The 19,715-nt window shown below is 48.0% G+C and overlaps 1 protein-coding gene across 4 annotated transcripts in view; it reads right to left on the bottom strand.

The window, feature by feature from the left end:
• Positions 1-19,715, bottom strand: part of phactr2 (phosphatase and actin regulator 2) — a 189,986-nt gene that overhangs the window by 134,387 nt on the left and 35,884 nt on the right. The gene's annotated exons all lie outside the window — the stretch shown is intronic.

The raw sequence follows: 19,715 nt of genomic DNA, 5'->3' as shown, positions 1-19,715 counted from the left end.
CTGCCCATTTCCACCCTGGGGAAAAGTCTCTGGTTGGCCATTCTATCTCTGCTTCTTATTTTCTTGTACACCTCCATCAAGTCACCTCATCCTCTTCACTCTAAGGAAAAAAGCCCGAGCTCACTCAACATCTGGGTGAATCTCCGCTGCTCCCTCTCTAAACTTCCACATCCTTCCCGCAATGAGGTGACTGGGCCTGAACACAATATTCCAGGGGTGGTCTATCATAGTAATTACTGTCATGTCATAGTGCTGGTAAATCTGATTTTGAGGGAATGGGATGAGGTGAGAATGAAACCTGTCTGTCACAAAATGCAGGCTCTCCCAGTGGCCCGCCATTTCCATTCTATTCCCCATTCCCATTCCAACATGTCTATCCATGGCCATTTTACGGCCACAAGGAAGCCAAACTCGGGTTGGAGGAGTAACCCTCATTTTCCGTATGGATAGCCTCCAACCTGATAGCATGAACATCGATTTCTCCAACTTCCAGTAATTCCTCCCATCCCCTTTCTCTCTTTTTCATTTCCCCATGCTGGCTCCCTCCTCTCACCTCTTTTCCTCCCCTGCCCATCACTGCCCTCTGGATCCCCTCCTCTTTCCTTTTCTCCCATGGTCCACTCTCCTCTCCTATCATATTCCCTCTTACTCAGCCCTCTATCTCTTCCACCTATCCCTTCCCAGCTTCTTACTTCATTCCCTCTTGCCTAACAACCCATCTTTCCCCTCACCTGTCACTGTGCTCTTTCCTCTACCCCCACCTTCTTCTGGTGTCTGCCCCCTTTGTTTACAGTCCTGATGAAGGATCTCGGTCTGAAACATCGACTGTTTATTCCTCCCCATAGATGCTGCCTGACTTGCTGAGTTCCTCCAGCTTTTCGTGTGTATTGTCAGAGGAAGAGGTTGAGGCAGGTACAATTACAATGAAGGCAAGACAGGAGCGTGAATGAGGAGTTTTGATATGTAAGTTTGCAAGTTTCGACAGATGTACCATGGAGAACATTCTAACTGGCTGCATCACCATCTGGCATGGAGGGACCGCTGTACAGGATCGGGAAAAGCTGCAGCAAGTTGAAAACTCAGCCAGCTCCATCATGGGCATCAGCCGCCCCAGCATCCAGAATATCTTTCAGGAGCGATGCTTCAAACAGAATGCACCTTCATTAAGGACCCCCATCATCCAGGATATGTCCTCTTCTCATTGTTACCATCAAGGAGCCTGAAGGCACACACTCATTGGGTTCAGGAATGGTTTCTTCCTCTCTGCTGTCAGATTTCTGAATGGACGTTGAACTCATGAACACTACCTTACTCTTTTTTTTCTCTTTTTGCACTACTTATCTAACTTTTTATATATATATTTCTATATATATATAGATAGATAAAATAAGCCATTGAAATAAAACTAGAGGAAAATAATTAACAAAGACAAAGGTAAACAAGGTGGGACAGCAGAAACTTGATTGGATGAGGACTAACCAATCAGGAGAATTTAAATACCCTGTGAAGATGGCAGAGTTTGTCATCAAAATGTCGGTTATAATCGATATCTGTACCCAGCTGGAAGCCTGCAAGGAAATTTATCTCAGGGTGGTATATATGACCGTAAGACGTAGGAGGAAAATTAGGTCATTCAGCTTATTGGGTCTGCTTCACCATTCCATCATGACCGATTTACTTTCCCTCTCAACGCCATTCTCCTGCCTTCTCCTGGGTACCCTGACTAATCAAGAACTTATCAAGCTCTGCTTTAAATATACCCATTGACCTGGCCTCCACAGCCATCTGTGGCAACAATTTCCACAGATTCACCACTCTCTGGGTGAATAGCATTTTCTCACCTCTGTTCTAAAGGGATGCCCCTCTATTCTGAGGCCCTAGACTCCCCTCATATCCTGTCCACATCCACTCTATCCAGACCTTTCAATATTCAGTGAGATCCCCCTCCCCTCATTCTTCTACATGTCCAAATTTGGACATACAGTCTACGTACTTTAATAGTAGATTAACTTTTATTTTTGACTTGTCAGAGCCCAGTACCTTTAACCCTTTGTGTCCCTGCTTGTCACTTTGAGGTGGTACCTTTTGGGAAGTTGGTCAGGGGTGTGACGTAAGCAGTAGATGGTAGGGTGTTGAGTATTGGTGAACAGTCGGAGTCCATGTTCATGGTTTCTTGAATGAGACGGCAGAAGAGGGTAGGATTATGAAACAGGCATGCAGTTGTCTTGCTCTGTTAGGTTGGGACACAGAATTTACAACGTCATCATTAGAAGTAGCTCAGTAGCGTAGCGTTACCCTACTGGTGCGTAAACGCTAGCGAGTCGGGCTCAATAGCGGCCTCGGCTTGGAAGGAGCTGTGTACGCTCTCTCCTGATCACGTGGTTTTCCTCCAGGTGCTTTGGTTCCCTCCAACATCCCAAAGACGTACAGGTCAGTAGGTTAATCGGTCACATGGGTGTAATTGGGTGGTATGGGCTTATTTGGCCAGAAGGGCCAGTTACTGTGCTGTAAATCTAAATAAGAATAAATAGAGCAGAATAGCACAGGAACAGGCCCTTCGGCCCTTCGAACCGTACTGCCCAGCGATCCCCAGATTTAATCCTAGCCTGATCACAGGACAATTTAATGTGACCAACTAACCTACCAACTCGTACGCCTTTGGACTGTGGGAGGAAACCCACACGGTCACAGGGAGGATGTACAAAATCCTCACAGACAGTGTTGGGAATTCTGTAAAGCATTGTGCTAACCGCTATTCTACCATGCCACCCCAAGTGAGCCAAGAGCTTCCCGTATGCCTCTGTCATCTCTGCCTCCACCACCCCTGGCATTCCAGGCACCCACCACTCAGTGTAAAAAAAACTCTCCACTCATCTCCTTTGAACTTATCCCCTTTTTCCTTTGAAAGCTTGTCTCATGGAAAGGAATAAATAGCCGCACTCCAGTGGTCACAGGCCTCCAGTCAGAGAGGCAACCGTCCACTACCACTCCCTGGCTTCTCCCATAAAGCCAGTGTCCGATCCAATTCACTACCTCATCTTGACTGAATCTTCATGACCAGCCTCCCACGTGGAACCTTGTTAACTGAGTTGCTAAAGTGCAGGTAGACAACATCCACTGCCTTGCCTTCATCCATTTTCATGGTATCTTCCTTAAAATCTCTCTAAGATTAGTTAGACATGACCTACCATACATGAAACCATTCTGACTATCCTTAATCAGTCCGTGTCTACCCAAATACTCACATATCCAGTCCCTTAGAATACCTTCCAATAACTTTCCCGCAACTCATATCAGGCTTGTCGGCCTATAATTTTTTGGTTTCTGTTTAGAGCTTTTTTTAAACAGCAGAACAACATTAGCTATCCTCCAATCCTCTGAAACCTCTCTTGTCAATAAGAATGATTTAATTATTTCTGCAAAGGCCCTGGCAATTTCTACACTTGCCTCCCACAAGGTCTGAGGGAACACTTTGTCAGGCCCTGGGTATTTATCCAGCATAACTTGCCTCAAAACAGTAAGCACGTCCTCTGTAGACTGAACACACCTCTTCTATAATCTGTACAGGGTCCATGAAGTTCATGCCACTTTGCCTCACTCCTATTGATTCTGTGTCCATCTCATGAGCAAATACAGATGCAAAGAATACATTTAAGATCTCCCCACATCTGTTTTGGCTCCAAACATGGATTACCATTCTGGTCGTTGAGAGGACTGATGTTGCTCAGGATCCATTTGCTCTTAACATATCTGTAGAATCCCTTGGGATTTTCCTTCACCTTGTCTGCTAGGGTCAACCTCATGCCTTCTTTTAGCTCTGCAGATTTCCTTTTGAAGTGCCCTCTCTTGCATTTCTTATACTCCTCAAGTACCTCATTTGTTTCTACCTATCATGCACCTCCTTCTTTAGCCAAAACCTCGTTATCTCTCAAAAGCCAAGCTTCCCTGAACATGTTGCTCGTGCACCATTAAGAATAGCCAGCTAGGAGAATCAGATTCGGAATCAGGTTTAACATCATTGACACGTCATGAAATATGTTGTAAAACTCTTGGGCACATACATATAGCTAGGGTGACTAAAACTATTTGTCAATGTGGAGCGGAGAGCAAGTTGGTAAATCTGGTGGGAGCAAAGAATGGTGAGGGTGGAGTGCTGTGGGACAGGTGGCAGAGAAGGAGTGCCAGAGGCCAGGGAAGTGGCACAGTTACAGACGCACCCAGCCCTGAGACACCAGGCAAGGTCGTTTGATTCCAAACAATATGCTTATTGAACAATGACCGTGAATCATTGGTGCTTCCTGGTCCCTCCCTTCCCCCTTTTCCAAATGCGATTCCCCTCTCCCTGTCCCCTTCCCACTCTCAGTTGAGAATAGAGATTCATATCAGAATTAGGTTTCTCACCACTCACAGTTCCTAAAATGCTGACTGTGTGGCTTCAGGATTCTGTATTTCCTCCTGATGGTAGTAATGAGAAGAGGGCACATCCTGGGTGATGGGGTTCCTTAGTGATGGATGCTGCCTTTCAGAGGCCTCATCATTTGAAGATGCCCTGGATGCTGGGGAGGCTAATGCCCGTGATGGAGCTGGCTGAATTTACAACTCTTCAGCTTTTACTAATCAGCTGGGAGCGACAGACAGCCGCCTGTGTGCAGAGCTGGGCATGACACAAAGCCATTAGGCTGATTTCATTAACACACATGAACAAGGAGTGGGAAAACATCTTGCACAATGGAACAATCATCGGCAGCAGTCGAAAGAAGTCCGACAAAGCAGCTGTTGGGTTGATGCGTAAAGAATTAATCCCTGCTCTGGGCAAGGAAAAATCCAAAAAACAATTTTAAGAAAGATTAGCTTTATTTGTCACGTGTACGTTGAAACACCTAAAGATGCATTGAAGTGCATTTTTCTGTCGATGGGGATTGTACAGCGTCACCAGCTTCCGGTTCCAACATAGCATGCTCACTAACCCTAACCCACGTGTCTTTGGAGTGTGGGAGGAAACTTTACCCATAGATGCTGCCTGGCCTGCTGAGCTCCTCCAGCATTTTGTGTGTGTTGCTCTAGATTTCCAGCATCTGCAGAATCTCTTGTGTTTATCCCACCGATGTATATCGATGTCACCGCTAGACCCGGCCACTTTGCAATGGTCCATACTTTCATTAACCTGGTTCTGCTCCACTTGTCTTTCCTGGAATTCATCTTCATTAATCCCTCAGTTTATGAAGATTAGGAGGGGGTGCTAGGTGTTGCCGTGTGCTTATGTGTGCAAGGTGGGGTCCAGTTAGGGCAGAGGCTTAGAATTGTGTATGTGTGGGGTGGAGCAGCTTGGGGTGTTGCCTCCGGTCAGGGGGTGGTTGGATGCTCAGTGGTAATGGGGGCTTTGCCCAGGGTTGATGGGGGCACTTTCCATTGTGGAAAGTCATGTGGGTTAGGGGCTGGAGGGGAGAGGTTAGGGAATGGAGAAGTGAGGGGGTGGAGGAGAGAGAGGTTTGGAGGTTATGGATGGAGGTGAGGAGGTTGGAAACAAGGGAGGTGTGGATGTTAGGGGTATGGATGGAGATGGAAGAGGGGCTGATGGAGTGAGGGGGCAGGAGATGGAGTAGAGAGAGAGGTAGAGAGGTGAGAAGGGTGTGGAGATTATGGATGGAGGTGAGGGGCTGATGGAGTGAGGGGACAGGAGGAGCCAGGGATGGTGGGAAGAGGGGTGTGGAGGTTAGTGGTTGGATTAGGGGATGGAATGAGGGGGCAGGGGGAGACAGGGATAGAGGTAGAGAGGGAGAGGGGTGTGTAAGTTAGGGGATGGAGTGAGGTGGCAGAGGGGACAGGGAGTAGAGGAGGGGGAGGTAGAGAGGGGAAAGGGGTGTGGAGGTTAGGGGATGGAGGAGAGAGGGTTGTTCAGGGTTAGGGTTTAAAGCTGTCCATAGCCAGATCTGCCATGATTTTATTGAATGGCCAACTCCTGCTCTTAGATCTGATATTCTTACATGACAATAATAAACCAAAAGCCAGGAAGAAGAAAGTGTTTTCAGGGCAGGCTAGGTATATCCCCACAAAGGGGAACGTTAGAGAAGCAAAGGGCATCTGGAGAAGGAGAAGGCGGTGAATGAAAATAGGAAGTGGATTGAGCACTGGCAGGTGTTTGACACCAGTGGCAACCAACCCTCAGTGAACGACTCCGAGGGGAAGTGAAGAGAGAGTATGAGGACAGGGTGGCAGGTAACAGAGGAGGAACAACATAAATAGCAAGCAAGCTGTAACGGAAGCCCAGCTTGTACACAATGGAACATAGACATGCCAAGGAGCAGAGACCCCTCAGTATATGTGTCCAGAAGACCATAAGACACAGGAGCAGAGTTAGGCCACTCGGCCCATCAAGTCTGCTCTGCCATTCCATCATGGCGGATTTATTTTCCCTCTCAACCCCATTCTCCTGCTGTCTCCCCATAACCTTTGACCCCCTGTATAATCAAGAAACTATCAACTTCTGCTTTAAATGTACTCAATGACTTGTCCTCCACAGCCATCTGAGGCAACGACTTCCACAGATTCACCACCATCTGACTAAAGAAATTCCTCCTCATCTCCATTCTAAATGGGTGTCCCTGCTTCTCTCGGATCCCAGACTCTCCCATGACATGAAACAGTACCTTTCTTAGACAAGGAGCCCAAAACTGCTCACAGTGTCCAAGGATCTCTGCAGGCAGTTACACAGGAAGATGATTTATTTTTATTTCATTTCGAGCTACAGCACGATAACAAGCCGGTGCCATCCAGTTTCACCCGTGTGACCAATTCACCAACTAACCGTTACATTTTTTGGGGGAAAGCAGAGCACCTGGAGGAAATTCAGTCAGTCGCGAGGAGAACGTGCAAACCCCTTACAAACAGTGGCAGAAATTGAATCTGGCGGCTGGCGCCATAATTGCGTTACACCAACCAATACACTACCGTCCCTCCCCCACGGTCGTGTAGAAGTTAGCGTAACACCGTGACTGCATTAGATAAGGTGGTAAACAGGGTTACGTGTCTTCATTAGACAGGACAAAGAATATAGCAACAGGGAGATTATGGTCAAAAGAGATTCTGCAGATGCTGGAAATCTGGAGCATCACCCCAATGTTGGAGAAACTCAGTGGATAAGGCAGCATCCAGGGTGGAAGGTAAATGTGTGGTGAACTTGTTGAAGATTCTTCAATGTCATTTCCAGTGTCAATGAGAAAGATGCAGCACAATAAAAATGCAATAAGATAACAAACACAATAAACAAACACAATAAATATGAATACATAAAATAGCTTCTATACACAGACTGACTGTATCTCCATAAAGTGACACCACCGGTGGCACAGGAGCGTCTGTACACAGGTGACTGAAAGGAACTGATGAAGTAGTGGTGGTTGGGCGTGTGGAGGGGTGGGTTAGTGAGTGGACCCACTGCTTGGGGAAAGTAACTGTTTTTGAATCTGGTGATCCTGGTGTGGATGTTACTCCCTGATGGGGATGGGACAGACCATCCATGAGTAGGGAGGGGGTGATCCTTCATGATGTTACTGGCCCTTTTCCAGCAGCTACATGCCAGTCAGGTGAAGATCTGTTGGGGGGAAGCTGTCGAGAAGGGTAACTAGAGAACAGACCGACAGAGTTTGCAGACGCTGGAACCTGGAGCAATGCACAATCTACTGGAGAAACTCAGCCGGTCTAGCACCATCTCTGGGATTGAAGGTTAGCTTCAAGGAATTACAGATGAGCTTTGTTGCTGTGAAATGTGTCATTCTGCAACAGATCAAATCAGTGAGGATTATGCTGGGCAGCCCACAAATGCCACCACACTTCCGGCGCCAACTCACCAAGCCTAACGAGTTTGTGTCAGGGACGTGAGAGGAAACTGGAGCACCTGGTCGAACGTGGTCACAGGGAGAATGTACAAACTCCTTGCGGGTGGCAGTAGGAATCGAATCGCGATGGGCGAACGCTGATGCTGTAACGTGATTACACCAGACCCGTGGGGGTGCCGCCCAATGGCTGACATCTTGGGCCACTCGGAACATTTGCAAGCAACGCTGCCACAAGAAAGCAGCAGCCATCATCAAGGACCCCCATCGTGCAGGCCGGGGTCCATGGCGTAAAGGAGGTTGGGAACCCCCAATCCAGGCCAGGCTCTCTTCTCGCTACTACCCTCAGGAAGGAAGCGCAGGAGCTTTAGATCCTACACCACCAGGTTCAGGAACAGTTATTACCTGCCAACCATCAGGCTCATGAACTAGTGTGGATAACTGCACTCACCTCAACTCTGAACTGATTTCACAACCTATGAACTCACTTTCAAAGACTCTGTAACTCATGTTCTCAGTATTATTTGTTTGTTTGTGTCATATTCAAGGTCACAAGACTAAAATATAGGAGCAGAGTTAGGCCATTTGGTCCATCAAGTCTTTTCCGCCATCCCATCGCGGCTGATCCATTTTCCTTCTCAGCCCCAGTCTCCTGCCTTCTCCCGGTATCCCTTCATGCTCCGACCAAATAAGAATCTATCAACCTCTGCCTTAATTACACATAAAGACTTGGCCTCCACAGCTGCCTGTGGCAATCAATTCCACAGATTCACCACCCTCTGGCTAAAGAAATTCCTCCTCATCTATGTTCTAAATGGACACCCCTCTAGTCTGAGGCTGTGTCCTCGGGTCTTAGACTTCCCCACCATAGGAATCAGACTCTTCACATCCACTCTGTCAAGTCCTTTCAACATTCAATGGGTTTCAATGAGATCACCCTCATTCTTCTGAATTCCAGTGAGTACAGGCCAGAGCCATCAAAAAGTCCTCATCTGATAAGCCTTTCAATCCAGGAATGATTTTTGTGAACCTTCTTTGAACCCTCAGAATGTACAGCTTGTCTTATTTTGCACATTAGTTGTCAGTCTTTGTTTATGTATCATTGTTTTCATAAATCATATTGCATTTCTTTATTTTCTTGTGAATGCCTGCAAGAAATTGAATCCCAGTGTAGTAGGTATATGCCTACAATGAAAGTACTTACTTTGGTAATAAATTTACTCTGAACTTTGGGACCCTGAATCAACACTGAGAGTGAGGAGGGTAGAGAAGGAGGTGTGATACAGAAGTTGCAGTGGATTAGAGGATTGAGGAGGGTGAAAGATGATTAATGACCCCATCACCCAGGACGTGCCCTCTTCTCATTGCTACCATCAGGTATGGGAGCCTGAAGACACACATCTAGTGATTCAGAAACAGCTTCTTCCCCTCTGCCATCAGATTTCTGAATGGACAATGAACCCTTGAACACCACCTCACTACATTCCCCCTGTTTTTGCACAACTTATTTAATTTATAGTTATTTATCATTTATAGTTTTTTATTATGCATTGCAATGTACTGTTGCTGTAAAACAACAAATTTCACAACAACTGCCAGTGATGTTAAATCTGATTCTGATTCCGATGACCAGGGAGAATTTACAGAGAACTAGAGATGTATGTGTTGATTAAGAGTGAGTTGACATTGATCAGCAAAAGACAGGTGAATGAATGACCTGCTGGAATTTTTTGATTAAGCTTGAGAAGGGAGTTGCTGTATATATATTTCCCAAGTATTTTTGAGAGCTTTAAGGATCAAAGATGGGTGCCATGGTAACATAGTGGTTAGCGTGACACTACTGGTGTCAGAGTTCAGTTCCAGTATCCTCCATAAGGAGTTTGCACGTGAAATGTGTGGCTTCCCTCCAGGTGCCCTGGTTTCCTCCCATTGTCTAAAGAATCAGAATCAGGTTTATTATCACCAGCATGTGACGTGAAATTTGTTAACTTAGCAGCAGTTCAATGCAATACATAATCTAGCAGAGAGAGGGAAAAAATAATAATAAATAAAATAAAACATAATAATAAATAAACAAGTATATCAATTATGTATATTGAATAGATTATTAAAAGTGGTCTCCATATAAAGATATGGAGACCATTTATTCAATATTTTCATTTGATGTAATAAGACCCTATTCCAGGCCTATTTGATTTTCCAGTTTTGATTTCATATATGTCAAGAGGATCGGAGTTGACGACACTGATGATTTTGTATTTTTGTGAGATATTATAAACAGCCCCTTTTTTTTCTCTTTTTTTTTCTTTTCTGTCTTTTTTTCTCTTCTATTAGTTATTAGATTTTTTAGATTAGTTTTTTTTTGCATAATGATTTTTTTTTCTTTTTTCCTTTTTTTTCTCTGTTTATTTTATATTATGATACACCTAGGTTTGCCTGGTCTATTTGTATATTGTATCATTTACGATGTGGGAATACTCATTTATACTGTAATCATTGTTCTTGCAATCTTTTATAGTTAGTTAAAATATGTACGTTTGTAATCCCATTATCTATGTACCAATTTTATTTTGTTGTTATTAATAATGATAATAAAGAGATGGAAAAAGAAAGATTATTAAAAGTGTGCAAAACAGGAATACTGTATGTTAAAAAATTTGAGGCAGTGTCCAAAGCTTCAACGTCTATTCAGGATTCGGATGGCAGAGGGGAAGAAGCTGTTCCTGAATCACGAAGTACCATTTAGAGGTTAATTAGTCATTGTAAATTGTCCTGTGATGAAGTTAGGGTTAAATTAGTGCACTGCATTTATAAATAGAAAGATTCACAATACATTTATTACCAAATTATACATGCAGTATACAACCTTGAGATTCGTCGTCTTCACAGACAGCCACGAAACAAAGAAAACCATGGAAGCTGTTCAAGGAAAAACATCAAAACCCCCACTGCACAAAAAACAAACAAATCATCCAAATGGCAACAAAAAAAGAGCAAAAAGCACAGAGTATAAAAGACAAATGGAAAGAGTCCAGGCATACTCAATTTAGCTCAGTTCATTATCGGCAGGGCGGCCCGATCAAAATCGACCAAAATAACAACAAAAATGGAGCAAGCAGAAACCAGAGACGTATCACAATGGGAACTGGACATGTATAAAAAATAAACATATAGTGGATTGGGCACATTTGGACTATTGTCACATGTACCAAGATACAGTGAAAGGTTTGTCTTGCATACTGATCAGACAGATCAAATCATTACACAGTGCATTGAGGTAGAACAAGGTAAAGCAATGATAATGCAGAATAAAGTGTGACAGCTGCAGAGAGAGTGAGCAGGTAGACAATAGACCACAACGAGATAGGTTCTGAGCACAAAAGTCTATCTTATTGTACAAGGGGATGATTAAATAGCCTTACAGATCAGCACTGAAGCTAGACGATGCTCGGTTACTTCAGACACTCGATGCTGTCACTCAGTGACATTCTAACAATTAACTTTATTCACCATAAACATATTTACATTAAGTAGGAATTAGCTGCGGTGCGGTGTGTTGGTGAAGTACAACAAAAACCAACATTTAACAATTATGCAGAATGAGAATTATATAAAAATAATGTGGAAAGTACATTTATTATCAAAGAATGTATACAGTACACAACCTTGAGATTCAACTTCCTGCAGGCAGCCAGAAACACAAATAAATATAATAGAGCCCTTGAGAAACCCCACACAAGGACATCAAACAACCAATGTGTAGAAATATAGAAGAAATTGTGCAAGCAATAAAAAGTAAACAAATAACATTAATGACAGACTCCCCAAAACTGAGTTAGCAGACCCAAAGCCGGTTTAGTAGAGAGCTGAGCGAAGCCGGTCCCAGAGCCACAGGCAGCTGATCACAGACTCTGGGCCAGTTCAGTGCTGTGAGTGTGAGGAGCTGGATTAATGTCAGTGGGGATATAGTCAGTGATACAGGATGCTGAGGGAGAGGGGTCACTGAGGGATCGTGTGAGGGAACTGGATTAATGTCAGTGGGGATACAGTCAGTGATACAGGATGCTGAGGGAGAGGGGTCAATGAGGGACGGTGTGAGGGAGCCGGATTAATGTTAGTGGGGATACAGTCAGTGATACAGGATGCTGAGGGAGAGGTGTCACTGAGGGACGGTGTGAGGAGCTGGATTAATGTCAGTGGGGATACAGTCATTGATACAGGATGTTGGGGCAGAGGGGTCAATGAGGGACGGTGTGAGGTTGCTGGATTAACGTCAGTGGGGATACAGTCAGTGATACAGGATGCTGACGGAGAGGGGTCACTGAGGGATGGTGTGAGGGACATGGATTAACATCAGTGGGGTACAGTCAGTGATACAGGATGTTGGGGGAGAGGGGTCACTGAGGGATGGTGTGACGGAGCTGGATTAACGTCAGTGGGGATACAGTCGGTGATACAGGATGCTGAGGGAGAAGGGTCACTGAGGGACGGTGTGAGGAGCTGGATTAATGTCAGTGGGGTTACAGTCAGTGATAAAGGATGTTGAGGGAGAGGGTTCACTGAGGAACGATGTGAGAGCTGGATTAATGTCAGTGGGGATACAGTCAGTGATACAGGATGTTGGGGGAGAGGGGTCACTGAGGGACAGTGTGAGGAGCTGGATTAATGTCAGTGGGGATACAGTCAGTGATATAGGATGCTGAGGGAGTGGGGTCACTGAGGGACGGTGTGAGGAGCTGGATTAATGTCAGTGGGGATACAGTCAGTGATACAGGATGCTGAGGGAGTGGGGTCACTGAGGGACAGTGTGAGGAGCTGTATTAATGTCAGTGGGGATACAGTCAGTGATACAGGATGCTGAGGGAGAGGGGTCACTGAGGGACGGTGAGGGAGCTGGATTAATGTCAGTGGGGATACAGTCAGTGATACAGGATGATGGGGGAGAGGAGTCACTGAGGGATGGTGTGAGGAGCTGGATTAATGTCAGTGGGGATACAGTCAGTGATACAGGATGTTGGGGGAGAGGGGTCACTGAGGAACGGTGTGAGGAGCTGGATTAACATCAGTGGGGTACAGTCAGTGATACAGGATGCTGGGGGAGAGGGGTCACTGAGGGATGGTGTGAGGAGCTGGATTAATGTCAGTGGGGATACAGTCAGTGATACAGGATGCTGAGGGAGAGGGGTCACTGAGGGATGGTGTGAGGAGCTGTATTAATGTCAGTGGGGATACAGTCAGTGATACAGGATGTTGGGGGAGAGGGGTCACTGAGGGATGGTGTGAGGAGCTGGATTAATGTCAATGGGGATACAGTCAGTGACACAGGATGTTGGTGGAGAGGGGTCACTGAGGGATGGTGTGAGGGACCTGGATTAACATCAGAGGGGATACAGTCAGTGATACAGGATGCTGAGGGAGAGGGGTCACTGAGGGATGGTGTGAGGGATGTGGATTAACATCAGAGGGGATACAGTCAATAATACAGGATGCTGAGGGAGAGGGGTCACGGAGGGACGGTGAGGGAGCTGGATTAACGTCAGTGGGGATACAGTCAGTGATACAGGATGCTGAGGGAGAGGGGTCACTGAAGGACGGTGTGAGGGAGCTGGATTAATGTCAGTGGGAATACAGTCAGTGATACAGGATGATGGGGGAGAGGGGTCACTGAGGGATGGTGTGAGAGACCTGGATTAACATCAGTGGGGTACAGTCAGTGATACAGGATGTTGGGGGAGAGGGGTCACTGAGGGATGGTGAGGGAGCTGGATTAACGTCAGTGGGGATACAGTCAGTGATACAGGATGCTGAGTGAGAGGGGTCACTGAAGGAAGGTGTGAGGGAGCTGGATTAATGTCAGTGGGGATACAGTCAGTGACACGGCGCTGAGGGAGAGGGGTCACTGAGGGATGGTGTGAGGAGCTGGATTAATGTCAGAGGGGATACAGTCAGTGATACAGGATGTTGGGGGAGTGGGGTCACAGAGGGACGGTGAGGGAGCTGGATTAACATCAGTGGGGTACAGTCAGTGATACAGGATGTTGGGGGTGAGGGGTCACTGAGGAACGGTGTGAGGAGCTGGATTAACGTCAGTGGGGATACAGTCGGTGATACAGGATGCTGAGGGAGAAGGGTCACTGAGGGACGGTGTGAGGAGCTGGATTAATGTCAGTGGGGATACAGTCAATGATACAGGATGTTGAGGGAGAGGGTTCACTGAGGAACGATGTGAGAGCTGTATTAATGTCAGTGGGGATACAGTCAGTGATACAGGATGATGGGGGAGAGGGGTCACTGAGGGACAGTGTGAGGAGCGGGACTAAAGTCAGTGGGGATACAGTCAGTGACACGGCGCTGAGGGAGAGGGGTCACTGAGGGATGGTGTGAGGAGCTGGATTAATGTCAGAGGGGATACAGTCAGTGATACAGGATGCTGGGGGAGAGGGGTCACTGAGGGACGGTGTGAGGGAGCTGGATTAATGTCACTGGGGATACAGTCAGTGATACAGCATGCTGAGGGAGAGGGGTCACTGAGGGTCGGTGTGAGAGACCTGGATTAACATCAGTGGGGTACAGTCAGTGATACAGGATGTTGGGGGAGAGGGGTCACTGAGGGATGGTGTGAGGAGCTGGATTAATGTCAGTGGGGATACAGTCAGTGATACAGGATGCTGAGGGAGAGGTGTCACTGAGGGACGGTGTGAGGAGCTGGATTAACATCAGTGGGGTACAGTCAGTGATACAGGATGTTGGGGGTGAGGGGTCACTGAGGAACGGTGTGAGGAGCTGGATTAACGTCAGTGGGGATACAGTCGATGATACAGGATGCTGAGGGAGAAGGGTCACTGAGGGACGGTGTGAGGAGCTGGATTAATGTCAGTGGGGATACAGTCAATGATACAGGATGTTGAGGGAGAGGGTTCACTGAGGAACGATGTGAGAGCTGTATTAATGTCAGTGGGGATACAGTCAGTGATACAGGATGATGGGGGAGAGGGGTCACTGAGGGACAGTGTGAGGAGCGGGATTAAAGTCAGTAGGGATACAGTCAGTGATACAGGATGCTGAGGGAGAGGAGTCACTAAGGAACGTTGTGAGGAGCTGGATTAACGTCAGTGGGGTACAGTCAGTGATACAGGATGCTGGGGGAGAGGGGTCACTGAGGGATGGTGTGAGGAGCTGGACTAATGTCAGTGGGGATACAGTCAGTGATACAGGATGCTGAGGGAGAGGGGTCACTGAGGGATGGTGTGAGGAGCTGGATTAATGTCAGAGGGGATGCAGTCAGTGATACAGGATGCTGGGGGAGAGGGGTCACTGTGGGACGGTGTGAGGGAGCTGGATTAATGTCACTGGGGATACAGTCAGTGGTACAGGATGCTGAGGGAGAGGGGTCACTGAGGGACGGTGTGAGGAGCTGGATTAATGTCAGTGGGGATACAGTCAGTGATACAGGATGCTGAGGGAGAGGGGTCACTGAGGGACGGTGTGAGGAGCTGGATTAATGTCAGTGGGGATACAGTCATTGATACAGGATGTTGGGGCAGAGGTGTCAATGAGGGACGGTGTGAGGTTGCTGGATTAATGTCAGTGGGGATACAGTCAGTGATACAGGATGATGGGGGAGAGGGGTCACTGAGGGACAGTGTGAGGAGCTGGATTAACGTCAGTGGGGATACAGTCAGTGATACAGGATGCTGACGGAGAGGGGTCACTGAGGGATGGTGTGAGGGACCTGGATTAACATCAGTGGGGTACAGTCAGTGATACAGGATGTTGGGGGAGAGGGGTCACTGAGGGATGGTGTGAGGGAGCTGGATTAACGTCAGTGGGGATACAGTCGGTGATACAGGATGCTGAGGGAGAAGGGTCACTGAGGTACGGTGTGAGGAGCTGGATTAATGTCAGTGGGGATACAGTCAATGATACAGGATGTTGAGGGAGAGGGTTCACTGAGGAACGATGTGAGAGCTGTATTAATGTCAGTGGGGATACAGTCAGTGATACAGGATGATGGGGGAGAGGGGTCACTGAGGGACAGTGTGAGGAGCTGGATTAATGTCAGTGGGGATACAGTCAGTGATGCAGGATGCTGAGGGAGAGGAGTCACTAAGGGATGGTGTGAGGAGCTGGATTAATGTCAGTGGTTATACAGTCAGTGATACAGGATGTTGGGGGAGAGGGGTCACTGAGGGACGGTGTGAGGGAGCTGGATTAACGTCAGTGGGGTATAGTCAGTGATACAGGATGCTGGGGGAGAGGGGTCACTGAGGGATGGTGTGAGGAGCTGGATTAATGTCAGTGGGGATACAGTCATTGATACAGGATGTTGGGGCAGAGGGGTCACTGAGGGACGGTGTGAGGCTGCTGGATTAATGTCAGTGGGGATACAGTCAGTGATACAGGATGCTGAGGGAGAGGGGTCACTGAGGGACGGTGTGAGGGAGCTGGATTAATGTCAGTGGGGATACAGTCAGTGATACAGGATGATGGGGGAGAGGGGTCACTGAGGGACAGTGTGAGGAGCGGGATTAAAGTCAGTGGGGATACAGTCAGTGATACAGGATGATGGGGGAGAGGGGTCACTGAGGGATGGTGTGAGGAGCTGGATTAACGTCAGTGGGATACAGTCAGTGATACAGGATGCTGGGGGAGAGGGGTCACTGAGGGATGGTGTGAGGAGCTGGATTAATGTCAGTGGGGATACAGTCAGTGATACAGGATGCTGAGGGAGAGGGGTCACTGAGTGATGGTGTGAGGAGCTGTATTAATGTCAGTGGGGATACAGTCAGTGATACAGGATGTTGGGGGAGAGGGGTCACTGAGGGATGGTGTGAGGAGCTGGATTAATGTCAATGGGGATAGTCAGTGATACAGGATGTTGGTGGAGAGGGGTCACTGAGGGTCGGTTTGAGAGACCTGGATTAACATCAGTGGGGTACAGTCAGTGATACAGGATGTTGGGGGAGAGGGGTCACTGAGGGACGGTGTGAGGGAGCTGGATTAACGTCAGTGGGGATACAGTCAGTGGTACAGGATGCTGAGGGAGAGGGGTCACTGAGGGACGGTGTGAGGGAGCTGGATTAATGTCAGTGGTGATACAGTCAGTGATACAGGATGTTGGGTGAGAGGGGTCACTGAGGGATGGTGTGAGGAGCTGGATTAATGTCAGTGGGGATACAGTCAGTAATACAGGATGCTGAGGGAGAGGGGTCACTGAGGGATGGTGGGAGGAGCTGGATTAATGTCAGTGGGGATACAGTCAGTGATACAGGATGCTGAGGGAGAGGGGTCACTGAGGGACGGAGTGAGGGACCAGGATTAACATCAGTGGGGTACAGTCAGTGATACAGGATGATGGGGGAGAGGGGTCACTGAGGGATGGTGTGAGGGAGCTGGATTGATGTCAGTGGGGATACAGTCTGTGATACAGGATGCTGAGGGAGAGGGGTCACTGAGGGATGGTGGGAGGAGCTGGATTAATGTCAGTGGGGATACAGTCAGTGATACAGGATGCTGAGGGAGAGGGGTCACTGAGGGATGGTGTGAGGGACCTGGATTAACATCAGTGGGGTACAGTCAGTGATACAGGATGATGGGGGAGAGGGGTCACTGAGGGACAGTGTGAGGAGCGGGATTAATGTCAGTGGGGATACAGTCAGTGGTACAGGATGCTGAGGGAGAGGAGTCACTAAGGGATGGTGTGAGGAGCTGGATTAATGTCAGTGGGTATACAGTCAGTGATACAGGATGTTGGGGGAGAGGGGTCACTGAGGAACGGTGTGAGGAGCTGGATTAACGTCAGTGGGGTATAGTCAGTGATACAGGATGCTGGGGGAGAGTGGTCACTGTGGGATGGTGTGAGGAGCTGGATTAATGTCAGTGGGGATACAGTCAGTGATACAGGATGATGGGGGAGAGGGGTCACTGAGGGATGGTGTGAGGGAGCTGGATTGATGTCAGTGGGGATACAGTCTGTGATACAGGATGCTGAGGGAGAGGGGTCACTGAGGGACGGTGTGAGGGAGCTGGATTAATGTCAGTGGGGATACAGTCCGTGATACAGGATGCTGAGGGAGAGTGGTCACTGAGGGATGGTGTGAGGGAGCTGGATTGATGTCAGTGGGGATACAGTCCGTGATACAGGATGCTGAGGGAGAGGGGTCACTGAGGGACGGTGTGAGGGAGCTGGATTAATGTCAGTGGGGATACAGTCAGTGATACAGGATGTTGAGGGAGAGGGTTCACTGAGGAACGATGTGAGAGCTTTATTAATGTCAGTGGGGATACAGTCAGTGATACAGGATGATGGGGGAGAGGGGTCACTGAGGGACAGTGTGAGGAGCGGGATTAAAATCAGTGGGGATACAGTCAGTGATACAGGATGCTGAGGGAGAGGAGTCACTAAGGGATGGTGTGAGGAGCTGGATTAATGTCAGTGGGGATACAGTCAGTGATACAGGATGTTGGGGGAGAGGGGTCACTGAGGAACAGTGTGAGGAGCTGGATTAACGTCAGTGGGGTACTGTCAGTGATACAGGATGCTGAGGGAGAGGGGTCACTGAGGGATGGTGTGAGGAGCTGTATTAATGTCAGTGGGGATACAGTCAGTGATACAGGATGTTGGGGGAGAGGGGTCACTGAGGGATGGTGTGAGGAGCTGTATTAATGTCAGTGGGGATACAGTCAGTGATACAGGATGTTGGGGGAGAGGGGTCACTGAGGGATGGTGTGAGGAGCTGGATTAATGTCAATGGGGATACAGTCAGTGATACAGGATGTTGGTGGAGAGGGGTCACTGAGGGATGGTGTGAGGGACCTGGATTAACATCAGAGGGGATACAGTCAGTGATACAGGATGTTGGGAGAGAGGGGTCACTGAGGGATGGTGCGAGGGAGCTGGATTAATGTCAGTGGGGATACAGTCAGTGATACAGGATGCTGAGGGAGAGGGGTCACTGAGGGACGGTGTGAGGGTGCTGGATTAACGTCAATGGGGATACAGTCAGTGACACAGGACACTGAGGGAGAGTGGTCACTGAGGGACGGTGTGAGGGACCTGGATTAACATCAGTGGGGATACAGTCAGTGATACAGGATGCTGAGGGAGAGGGGTCACTGAGGGACAGTGTGAGTAGCTGGATTAATGTCAGTGGGGATACAGTCAGTGATACAGGATGATGGGGGAGAGGGGTCACTGAGGGATGGTGTGAGGGAGCTGGATTAACGTCAGTGGGGATACAGTCAGTGGTACAGGATGCTGAGGGAGAGGAGTCACTAAGGGATGGTGTGAGGAGCTGGATTAATGTCAGTGGGTATACAGTCAGTGATACAGGATGTTGGGGGAGAGGGGTCACTGAGGAACGGTGTGAGGAGCTGGATTAACGTCAGTGGGGTATAGTCAGTGATACAGGATGCTGGGGGAGAGTGGTCACTGTGGGATGGTGTGAGGAGCTGGATTAATGTCAGTGGGGATACAGTCAGTGATACAGGATGATGGGGGAGAGGGGTCACTGAGGGATGGTGTGAGGGAGCTGGATTGATGTCAGTGGGGATACAGTCTGTGATACAGGATGCTGAGGGAGAGGGGTCACTGAGGGACGGTGTGAGGGAGCTGGATTAATGTCAGTGGGGATACAGTCCGTGATACAGGATGCTGAGGGAGAGTGGTCACTGAGGGATGGTGTGAGGGAGCTGGATTGATGTCAGTGGGGATACAGTCCGTGATACAGGATGCTGAGGGAGAGGGGTCACTGAGGGACGGTGTGAGGGAGCTGGATTAATGTCAGTGGGGATACAGTCAGTGATACAGGATGTTGAGGGAGAGGGTTCACTGAGGAACGATGTGAGAGCTTTATTAATGTCAGTGGGGATACAGTCAGTGAT

This window comes from Hemitrygon akajei, chromosome 7 (genome assembly GCF_048418815.1).
Source record: "Hemitrygon akajei chromosome 7, sHemAka1.3, whole genome shotgun sequence".
Classification (NCBI taxonomy): domain Eukaryota; kingdom Metazoa; phylum Chordata; class Chondrichthyes; order Myliobatiformes; family Dasyatidae; genus Hemitrygon; species Hemitrygon akajei.
Note: the sequence above shows the minus strand (reverse complement) of the source record. Positions and strands in the feature narration are given on the sequence as shown.